The sequence below is a fragment of the Aegilops tauschii genome, chromosome 2 (genome assembly GCF_002575655.3).
Source record: "Aegilops tauschii subsp. strangulata cultivar AL8/78 chromosome 2, Aet v6.0, whole genome shotgun sequence".
Classification (NCBI taxonomy): domain Eukaryota; kingdom Viridiplantae; phylum Streptophyta; class Magnoliopsida; order Poales; family Poaceae; genus Aegilops; species Aegilops tauschii.
The window spans coordinates 605,215,140-605,224,660 of record NC_053036.3 but is presented as its reverse complement, the minus strand read 5'-3'; positions in this window follow the sequence as shown (position 1 = coordinate 605,224,660).

Sequence of the window (9,521 nt, the reverse complement as noted above, 5' to 3'; positions counted from 1 at the left end):
AATAATGCTAAAAAGAGAAGTTGGAGGGACGAAGCAACCATCATTTCAATCGTTGCTGAATCCGCTTCTCCCTCATCTTCTTCAAGTTAACCACGTGTTGCTTCTGCCGTTGTTCTGCCTCATGTGGGAAGCGGATCGGCTTGGTAAAGCACTGACACGTGGGACCGTATGTTAGCAAACCGCCAGGACAATGTCCTGTAAAAATAAGAAACCTCCCCCGCCATCCGCACGGCAAAATCACCTCCTTTTTACTAATCTTGATTCTATAATTTTTTAGATCAATATAATTGAGATTATTATAGATAGCACACAGGAGAAAAACCAAGTGGTATGGTTAAGGGCATCCACAATGTGTAGCCAAATGTGAAAATAGCTTTTGGCATCGTGGGAACCATTGTGGACGGTGTTGCCAAAGCCAAAAGGATGGAACCAAAGCTCCCTGATTGATTGATTGAAGGAACAGAAAAATGAAACGTCTCTCCTCTTTCTCCCGTGCTTGGACGCATGTACAGTATAGAGGACAGAGTCTACTCCCCCGTCCCTTCTATCAGAAATCACAAAGCAGTGAGGCATCAAATCACAAAGCACGGACGAAGCAACCATCATTTCACTCTTCGCTGACTCCGCTTCTCCATCGTCTTCTTCGAGAAACCATATCACCGCACTAAGCTGGACGGATGACGCTATTGTGTACGAGTAGTACTAGTACATTTACGCGTCCTTTGGTTCAACGGACTTCCTGGATGCAAATAAGGCGGTTGTCTCGCCTTGCAGGAGGCACTTGCGAACGACTTACCGTGGTCTCCCTCAATGGTGTTCTCCGTCGAACGCACTTCGCCAAACCTCAACATTCGAGATATCGTCGACGTCACCGCAATGGAGAAGGAATTCAAATATAGTTACTACCTCCATTTTTTTGTACACAAGGCCAGTATATCAAAATTACAATTTGCAAAAGGCCACTAACACTAATCGAGGCAAAATTGCTGGGGTTTGCCTCGTACTAGCAACCAAGGACATTAATATCCCCTGCATGCATGCGGAAGTGAGAAGGTTGGTTTGCATGGCGCAGCATTAATCAAGCGATGAGGAGTGAGATGGTTAGCTCTTTGGGCTTTGGAGAAAAAATATGCATTAATTGACACGTGAAACGAGGATTTGTATCGATTAATCCCGTGAAGGAAAACCCCACGTTTCTTTTTTAACACTAGTACTCCTAGTACGTAGTACTACGTACTTATCCTTTTTGGGTCTAGGCCTTGCATTGCCATACTTCGCCACACATTTTTTCCAAGCTTGCCTAAAGTTTTCAAAATGAAAAGGAGGTACACTTGCGCACGGCTGTCGCGGTCGCACCGCACCCTCACACGGTCACTCCTGCACGCCGCGGTCGCAACGCACCCTCACATGCACAGTCGTTCCTGCACGCTGCAAACCCAACCAAGGGAACGCACCCTCGCTGACACGTGCTGTCGCATGTGAACAAACCAAACTGAGCCATCCTACCGCTGACACATAATTTTCGTTCATAGAGTATGTTTATCCAACCGCATGTTGGGGATATTCGTACGGCCCCTGCGGTGGTCTGTTGGGGAAGATGAACAGGTGAGGAAGAAGGGTTATGAGACGTAGGATATTCATCCAACCGCCTGAAATGGTAGATTAACCCAAGTCAGGCGACTTGCATAACAATATATGTTTTTACACAACAAAAGATCCATAAAAACAACAACATAAAGAAAAACTATCACCGCTCGCGGAACGAGATGGCCTCGTCGTCTTTGGCTGCCGGCGCGAACCAGCGGTAGCTGCCGACGTGTGTCTCCGCATCGTGGTTGTCCTCGGCCTCCAGCTACTCGTTCACGCGGAGCGTGCAGGCGCTCTGCACGGACGAGAGCACCGCCCGGTTCAAGTCGAGGACGTCCGGTTCCGCCTGCAGGAGGGCCTCGATGGCAGCGGCATCCGTGCGCTCAGCGTCGAATCGAGCCTCCGCCGCCCGGTTCAAGTCCAGGACGTCCGGTTCCGCCTGCAGGAGGGCCTCGATGAGAGCGGCATCCGCGCGCTCCGCGTCGAGTTGAGCCTCTGCCGCCCGTTCAAGTCCAGGACGTCTGGTTCCACCTGCAGGAGGGCCTCGATGGCAGCGGCATCCGCACGCTCCGCCTCAAGTTGAGCCTCCACCGGCCGGTTCACATCCATGACATCCGGTTAAGCCTGCAGGAGAGCCTCGATGGCAGCGGCATGCGCACGCTCCGCGTCGAGTTGAGCCTCTTCCTCCCGGTCCTCCTTTAGTATCGCCAGGTTGATACGTATGTGAAAGGAGCTTCCAATGATATAATTTTCACATTATACATATTATTATATTAATCTTGTCAATAGTCAAATGCGGTTTTGAAAAACGCATTAGAGCATGGTTAACAATATAGCCAGTCGATGGCTATAAGCAACTACCATGTCATCTATAGCCATCATCTATTATATGCACTCATATAGTAGTGTGGGCTATAAGGTTGACTATTTCCCGCAAATTACAAATAAACATTGGAAATACAAGCATGGTCTAGGCCCACATGTGAATGATACTCGGCAGAATATATGTTCAAATGAGCTATGCGGGAGGATGGACTCGACCGGAGGGCGACATGATCGATGGAGAAGAGGGTTGGAGATGAATGAGAATAAGCAAACACCACATGATTATACTTGACCGGCTCAAATAAACAATAAGTTGTCTCGCTTGGCCTACATAGTGAAAGGCCTAATGCGCAACGCGGGGCACTGACGCTCGAATATGGCCGGGAAAACAGGGAAACCGACATGTGGGGCACACCTGTCGGGACGACGTAGCGCAAACTAGTCCAATGGAGGAGCTGGCCCACGACCTCCTCGCCACCGGCAACCGTTCATGTGGGTCATGGGGGCCAACAACGTGGCGTAGCTCTAGCACCGCCTCTGGACACGGCGACCGCGGTGAGCGACACGCTCATCGTCGCTAGACACGGTCGGTTTCAGTGTGCCGAGGGTGGCGTTAGTGCTGTGGCACAACCAACAGCTAGTATGTTTGGTTTGTGCCCAAGGTTGCCCCATCAAAGCATTGGGTAGCCAAAATTTTGGTTGAGGTTTTGGTTGCCCATGATTTGGCCGACATCGGCAAGAAAAATGTACTAGAGTTGGCTAGAGTACATTAGCATGCCAAAAAAATGGCAACCATCCATTTTTGGGTCATGACCAAAACCTCAAAAAAATGGCAACCATCCAAACAAAGACCAATCTTTGGGTCATGACCAAAATTTTGGTAAGGTGCACTTTGGCCACAATCCAATCACACCCCAACACCTGGCTCGTCGAGGATGCACGGGATGCCCGGACGCGTCCGCGGAGTGGTGTAGCGCGGCCAACTGCATCCTCAGGACCTGAGACCATGCCGGGTCGTCTTGCTTTTTCAATGACATGCGTCGATCGCATGTGAGCAAAGGGCATCTCCAACATTGCCACGACCGTAGCAGACTACCCTGGCACACCAAAAACCCTCGTCCCTCGCGCAGTCGCGCGGTGCGTTCCCAGACGGCGCCAACTGCCTGCATTCATGCCGTCCGTCCGTATGCCGTCATTATGAGGCTCGGTGCCCGAGGAACCAACTCCGGCGACTTAATGACGCACCAGGACGCTTGGCCTCACCGGAATGCGCTACTTAAAGAGGCAACGCCCAACTATCCTCCACACCATAGCGCATCGTCCTCCTACCTGGCACCACATCCGCCATGACCGGAAGCGCGAACGCTCTGCGGGAGAGCTTGTCTTCGGGGATGGAGCTCGAGGTCGCCGCCCTCGCTCAAGTCGCCGCACAAGCGGGGGCCACGCTGGCGGCCGACGATGGCAGCACCGTCAGCCACGCGTCCTACTTGCCACTGTCCAACGTCCGGCACCGCCGAGGTCGGTGACTCCTCCGAGGATGAGTAGGGCATGGGAGGCGGCAGGGCATGATGTGCCAACTGGCCGGTCCATCTCCCGTGTTCTACTTTTCCTCGCCGGAGACCGCACCTTCACTTCACGGGTCTTGAACCCCGCCCCCGTACATGGAGATCGTAGATGGAGGACGTCGGTCGCCGCCGTAGAATAGGTTTAGGGTCTGGTTTCTTTTATTTTTCTGTCCTATAAAAGTTCAAAATGTAATGAAAATCTGCCGTGTTTGCATTAATCTCGGCTGGTGTATATAAACTTTCACAATAATATAGTATATTGTAGGAGTACTAGCAAGATGCCCGTGCGTTGCACGGAAGATCAAGATCTTGTGGAAGAAAAGGATGAACGAGGGAAGGCCTTATCTGCAAATGCACATTCACGCATTTCACATTTTTCTACATCTACGAGAACCTACAAATGGGTTAACGTAAATTGCCTCTCTCTCTCCTCCCCTGATTTTCATGGTGGTGGGCCCCTCCCTCCCCCCAATCAACAATCAACAGCTCACACGTTTCAAATTATGTTAATTACGTAACTGGGACTACGTAGGTGTAGCATTACTCGTCCTAAAAAACCCAACTAAGCCAACCTCCCAGCATATCGCGCGGGAAAAGACCCGGCCGCGTCGTTTTAGTCAGGATTACTGGATTACTTGTAGTAGTATCGTTGGATCGTGCGAAGCAACAAGTTTTTTTTGAGGGGGCGAAGCACCTAGTTTAAAAGGAAAAAAGGCGGTACACTCACAACACGCCTGTCGCGGTCGCATTGCACCCCACACACGTTCGGTCCTGCACACGGCTCACGCAAACAGAATGCGCTTCGGCTTGCCTCTTCACTGAAACGTGGGACTGCACTTGGAGAAACCGACCATGCGCCAAACTCCCCCCGCCCACCGCGCGAAAATCCTCCCCCCCACCCAAAAATTCCCCCCAAATCCTAGATTCAACCGCCCTTTGGCCAACTAGCCAATAATATTCCCCAAACCCCGCTCCCCCCCGCCCCCCTCCACTCCATTCGCTCCGCCAAAGCCGCCCTCCCCGCCACGCCGATACGTCAGCGTCGCGGTTCGTCGAGGGGACGCACGGCGATCCTCTCGCTCACAGTACGCTCTCGTAGACTGCCATCCTCTAGCCGCACCGCCACCGCTGGTGACGTTCTTGTGGAGGCGCACGGCGGTCAGCGCCGCCACCGCTGGCGACGTTGGTGTGGAGACGCACGGCGGTCAGCTTCTCCCATGGTACGCGCATTCTAGACTGAGGCCCCGTGCATGTCGGTGTAGCGCTGAATGTTAGCTGATAGACGCTGTTAATCTCACTGTTTGCTGAAGTAGTTTACAGTCAATATGCTCTGCTTAAGAAGCTTCCTTGCCCTGTTCTGCATTCAATCTTCTTAGCTGAGATGGCATGCCAAGGCGGATTAGTTGCTAAAATATCCTGCCATATATTTATTGTGACGTAGATTGTCATGGTCTAGTAGCCAATCTGTTAGGTGAAATAGCTCTACACCATTTTATACTCGATCTTTGTTGCTGCGATGGCCTTCGATAGTTCGATGGCTGTGCGCTCGGCCTCATTGACTGCTGAAATAGCCCGCCATAATTTAGCACTCAAATCAGTTTGCTGAATTAGCTTTACATATATTTCGTTACTTAGATCTGCTCGTCCAAATATCTTGCCATAGCTTTAGACATCGACCTAGGTATTTTCTTCTGGACTTCATAAAAAATCATATATGTTTTTCCTGTAATATCTAGTAGAAGAACTAATTTGTATGTCTAACAGATGGACAAGACTTGGATAACTTCTGCTCGAAGATTCTCTGCTGCATATCTCTAGGGGGTTGAAAACTACATGAACTTTATCAGAGCTGAGTACGGTGGTCCGAAGTCAGATGTGCTCTGCCCGTGTAGCAGTTGTATGAATTCACATACAAGACCCCAGTCAACTGTGCAAAATCATCTACACTTGTATGGGATGTCGGTCACATATACTAGGTGGGTTCATCATGGTGAAGCTGTGAACGTCAATGTTATTGACTACGTGGAAGCAGCAGATCACCATCTTGATCTGCCTGATGCTCAGGTGGAAGAGGAGGAGGTGGCGGAGCCAGTGAGTTTGACCAACATTGAAACAATGCTACGAAATGCTCGTGCATTCCGTGAACTTTCACCTGTAGAAGAAAAATGGTGGGCCCGCATGTTGGAACAATGCAACGTGGCTGTCACCCCAGGAAATAAGCTGTCAGTATTCTCAGCTATGGTCACCTTTCTTCAGGTTAAGACATTTGAGCAGATGACCAACAAATCATTCGATGCGATGTTGGCTGCTTTCCGCAAAGCTTTCCCAGATGCGTCTGAGCTGCCACACATCTACAATAAAATGAAGAATTTCCTTCGTGCAGTTGGAATTGGATATGATATGATCCATGTTTGTAAGAATAATTGTGTTCTGTTCCGGAAGGATTATGCCAACTTAAGTAAATGCCCGAAATGCAAATCATCAAGATGGAAATATGGCGATGCTGTGAAGAGGATTCCTCATAATGTTCTGAGACATTTTCCAATTACACCAAGATTGCAGAGGTTGTTTCATGATGCTGAAACAAGAGAGGATGTACTGTGGCATTCTAGGAACCAGGATTTCAGAGATCAGAATGTAATGAGCCATCCATCTAATGGTAGTGAGTGGAAAAGCTTCAATCAGAAGCACGAAACGTTTGCTGCTGACCCGAGAAACATTAGACTTGGCTTAGCTTCAGATGGATTTAACCCATTTGGCCACCAGAGCGCCACATATAGCATGTGGCCAGTGCTTGTTATCCCTTACAACATGCCTCCAAATGTCTGCACCAAAGAATCAAACTACATGATGGCCTTGCTCATCCCAGGTCCAAAAATTCCTGGAAAGGATTTTGATTTGTTCATGGAGCCTCTTGTGGAGGAACTTCAATAGCTATGGAGGGGTGTTCTCACTCGAGACCTATATAGCAGCCCACCAGCTGATTTCTTTCTGCGTGCTGTTATAATTTGGTGCATCCATGATTATCCGGCTTTGGGCACTATGTCAGGGCGAACGGCACATGGTTACAATGCATGTGTTTGCTGTGGCAGGAATCCGCTGTCATACGCAATACTTAGCAAGATATGTTACATTGGACACCGCCGTTTCCTTGCCAAGGACAAGCCGCATCCTAGAAAATACTGAAGACATGTGTTCAATGCAAAACATGAAAACCGTGATGCGCCAAAGAGGCTCACCGCCGATGAGTTGCAAGTGGAATTAGAGAAGGTCAGGCATATTACACCAGGAAACCATCCTAATAATGGTAGCGGGAAAAGGAAGCATGGCAGGGCAGAAGAGAGATTATTGTTTACCCGCAGGTCCACTTTGTGGGACTTGGAGTATTGGAAAGATTTGGATCTGCGGCATAATCTTGATGTGATGCACATCGAGAAAAATATATGTGACAGCATTATCGGCACACTTCTCAATATTGAAGGCAAGACGAAAGGTAACTTAAAATCTAGGATTGATTTGACACACCTGGGTATCAGAAAGGATTTGCAGGTGCAAGATGAAGGTAAACCACGGGATATGGCACAAGCTGTGGACGTCTTGGACAAGGTAAAAAGAAAAGAATTCTGCAAGGTCCTGTCACGTGTGAGATTCGCACATGGATTTGCTTCCAACCCTGAAACGAGAGTCAGTGCAGATGGAGACAAGGTACAAGGGTTGAAAACTCATGACTGCCACGTCCTACTTCAAAGGGTTTTACTTGTTATCCTTAGAGGATTGGGCCGCCCTGACTTATACAGAGCAATTGCAGAGTTGGGACAATTCTTCAGGGAACTCTGGAGTAGAAATATCAGGATAGATGCTTTGGAGCGTCTTAGAGAGAAGATACCAACTATCCTATGCGACCTTGAGAAGATATATCCTCGAGCCTTCTTTGATGTGATGGTGCATTTGGCTGTTCATCTACCTGATGAGGCACTACTTAGAGGTCCCGTACAGTATGGCTGGATGTACCCTATCGTAAGGCGGCTAGGCACTTTCAAGGGCTATGTTAGGAACAGAGCTAGACCCGAGGGTTCCATTGCAGAGGCCTACATTGCTACAGAAGCGTTGACATTCTGCTCAAAATACATTGAAACAGCTGATCAGCTTAGCAAAGACGTGGATGAAGACTATCCCGGGCTCAATGTTTTCGATTATTCTGTTCGAGTTACAGGGAAGAGTCGACAAGAGGACAAACCTAAAGGTTTGGACAAAATGGTTCGGTATGTGTTGAATAACTGTCCTGAGATACTACCTTATATCAAGTAAGTGCTAAGTACTGCAGCTTATACATCGTAATCTACTATACTTGCAGCACATTCTTATATATTTAGACGTTTGACGGGATCACTATGTTGTGCAGCATCTAGAAAAAGGAGTTACTGCCGCAAAATCCAAGAAACATTGACAAACTGGTTATGGCAGGATTTGCGAAATGGTTCAAGAGCCATGTAAGCTTTTGAATTGCACTGTCAATTTTTTTAATATATTGAGTACATAAGATGATCAACTTGTCTATTTTCTAACCATAGGTTAAGAAGATGCGGGAGGATGGGCAGGCAGTTGATGATGCCCTTTACGCACTAGCAATGGGTCCTGATACTCGGGTAAGGCATTATGAATCTTGCGTTGTTGGAGATGTGCGCTACAACACCCTTGCACGAGACGAAGGAAGGAAGACACAAAATAGTGCCATCATGAGCACGGATACGTATGACAAAGAGACAACTGAAATGTATGCTAACATAACCGACATTGTTCAGTTGCAGTATATCTCTAGTTTCGAGGATCATCGGTGTGTGGTTCTGTTGTGCTGTCGTTGGTATAACCTGTTTTCCAGGATCGCAAAACCCAGAGCTAATTTTCAAATCCATCAATGTCAAGGCGGCGTATCAGACCAACGAGCCTTTTATTTTGGCAAATCAAGCAACACAGATATTTTTCTTGGAAGACACATTTGCACGTAGCGATGACTGGAGAGTGGTGCAAAGGTTTGAGCAGAGGAATTCGTTTAATGAAGTTGCACAACAAGATGATGCTTACACTGCTCCTGATGTACAAGATAACCAGATGTTCCTAATATCTTTGAGAACCATCACGTCAATGACGCCGGCGAAAAGATTGGTTGTCGTGTTGTGGACATACAAGAGTTGATCAAGAAGAAGCCAATGTTCGAGGACGTTGAGGACGAAGAAGAAGATGACACCATGGGGAAGTACGCTTTAGACTGATACACATGGCGAAGATGTTGACGCTGCTGCCGCGGATGATGGTTATACATTGCTTTTGTCGTATTTGCCTGTCAGAAGACGGTTTTTTATCTACTATGTGAAATTGTGTTTGCTATGACAACTGAAACCTGATGAACATGTTGTTTAGTATTTTCCTGTGAGAACATCACTTGTTATGTATGCTGATTTGTGTTTGGTGATTGTATGACGACTAAAGCATGACGACATTGTTGTTGAGTTGTACTCATATTTGGCAGTGAAACTTGAATTTGAT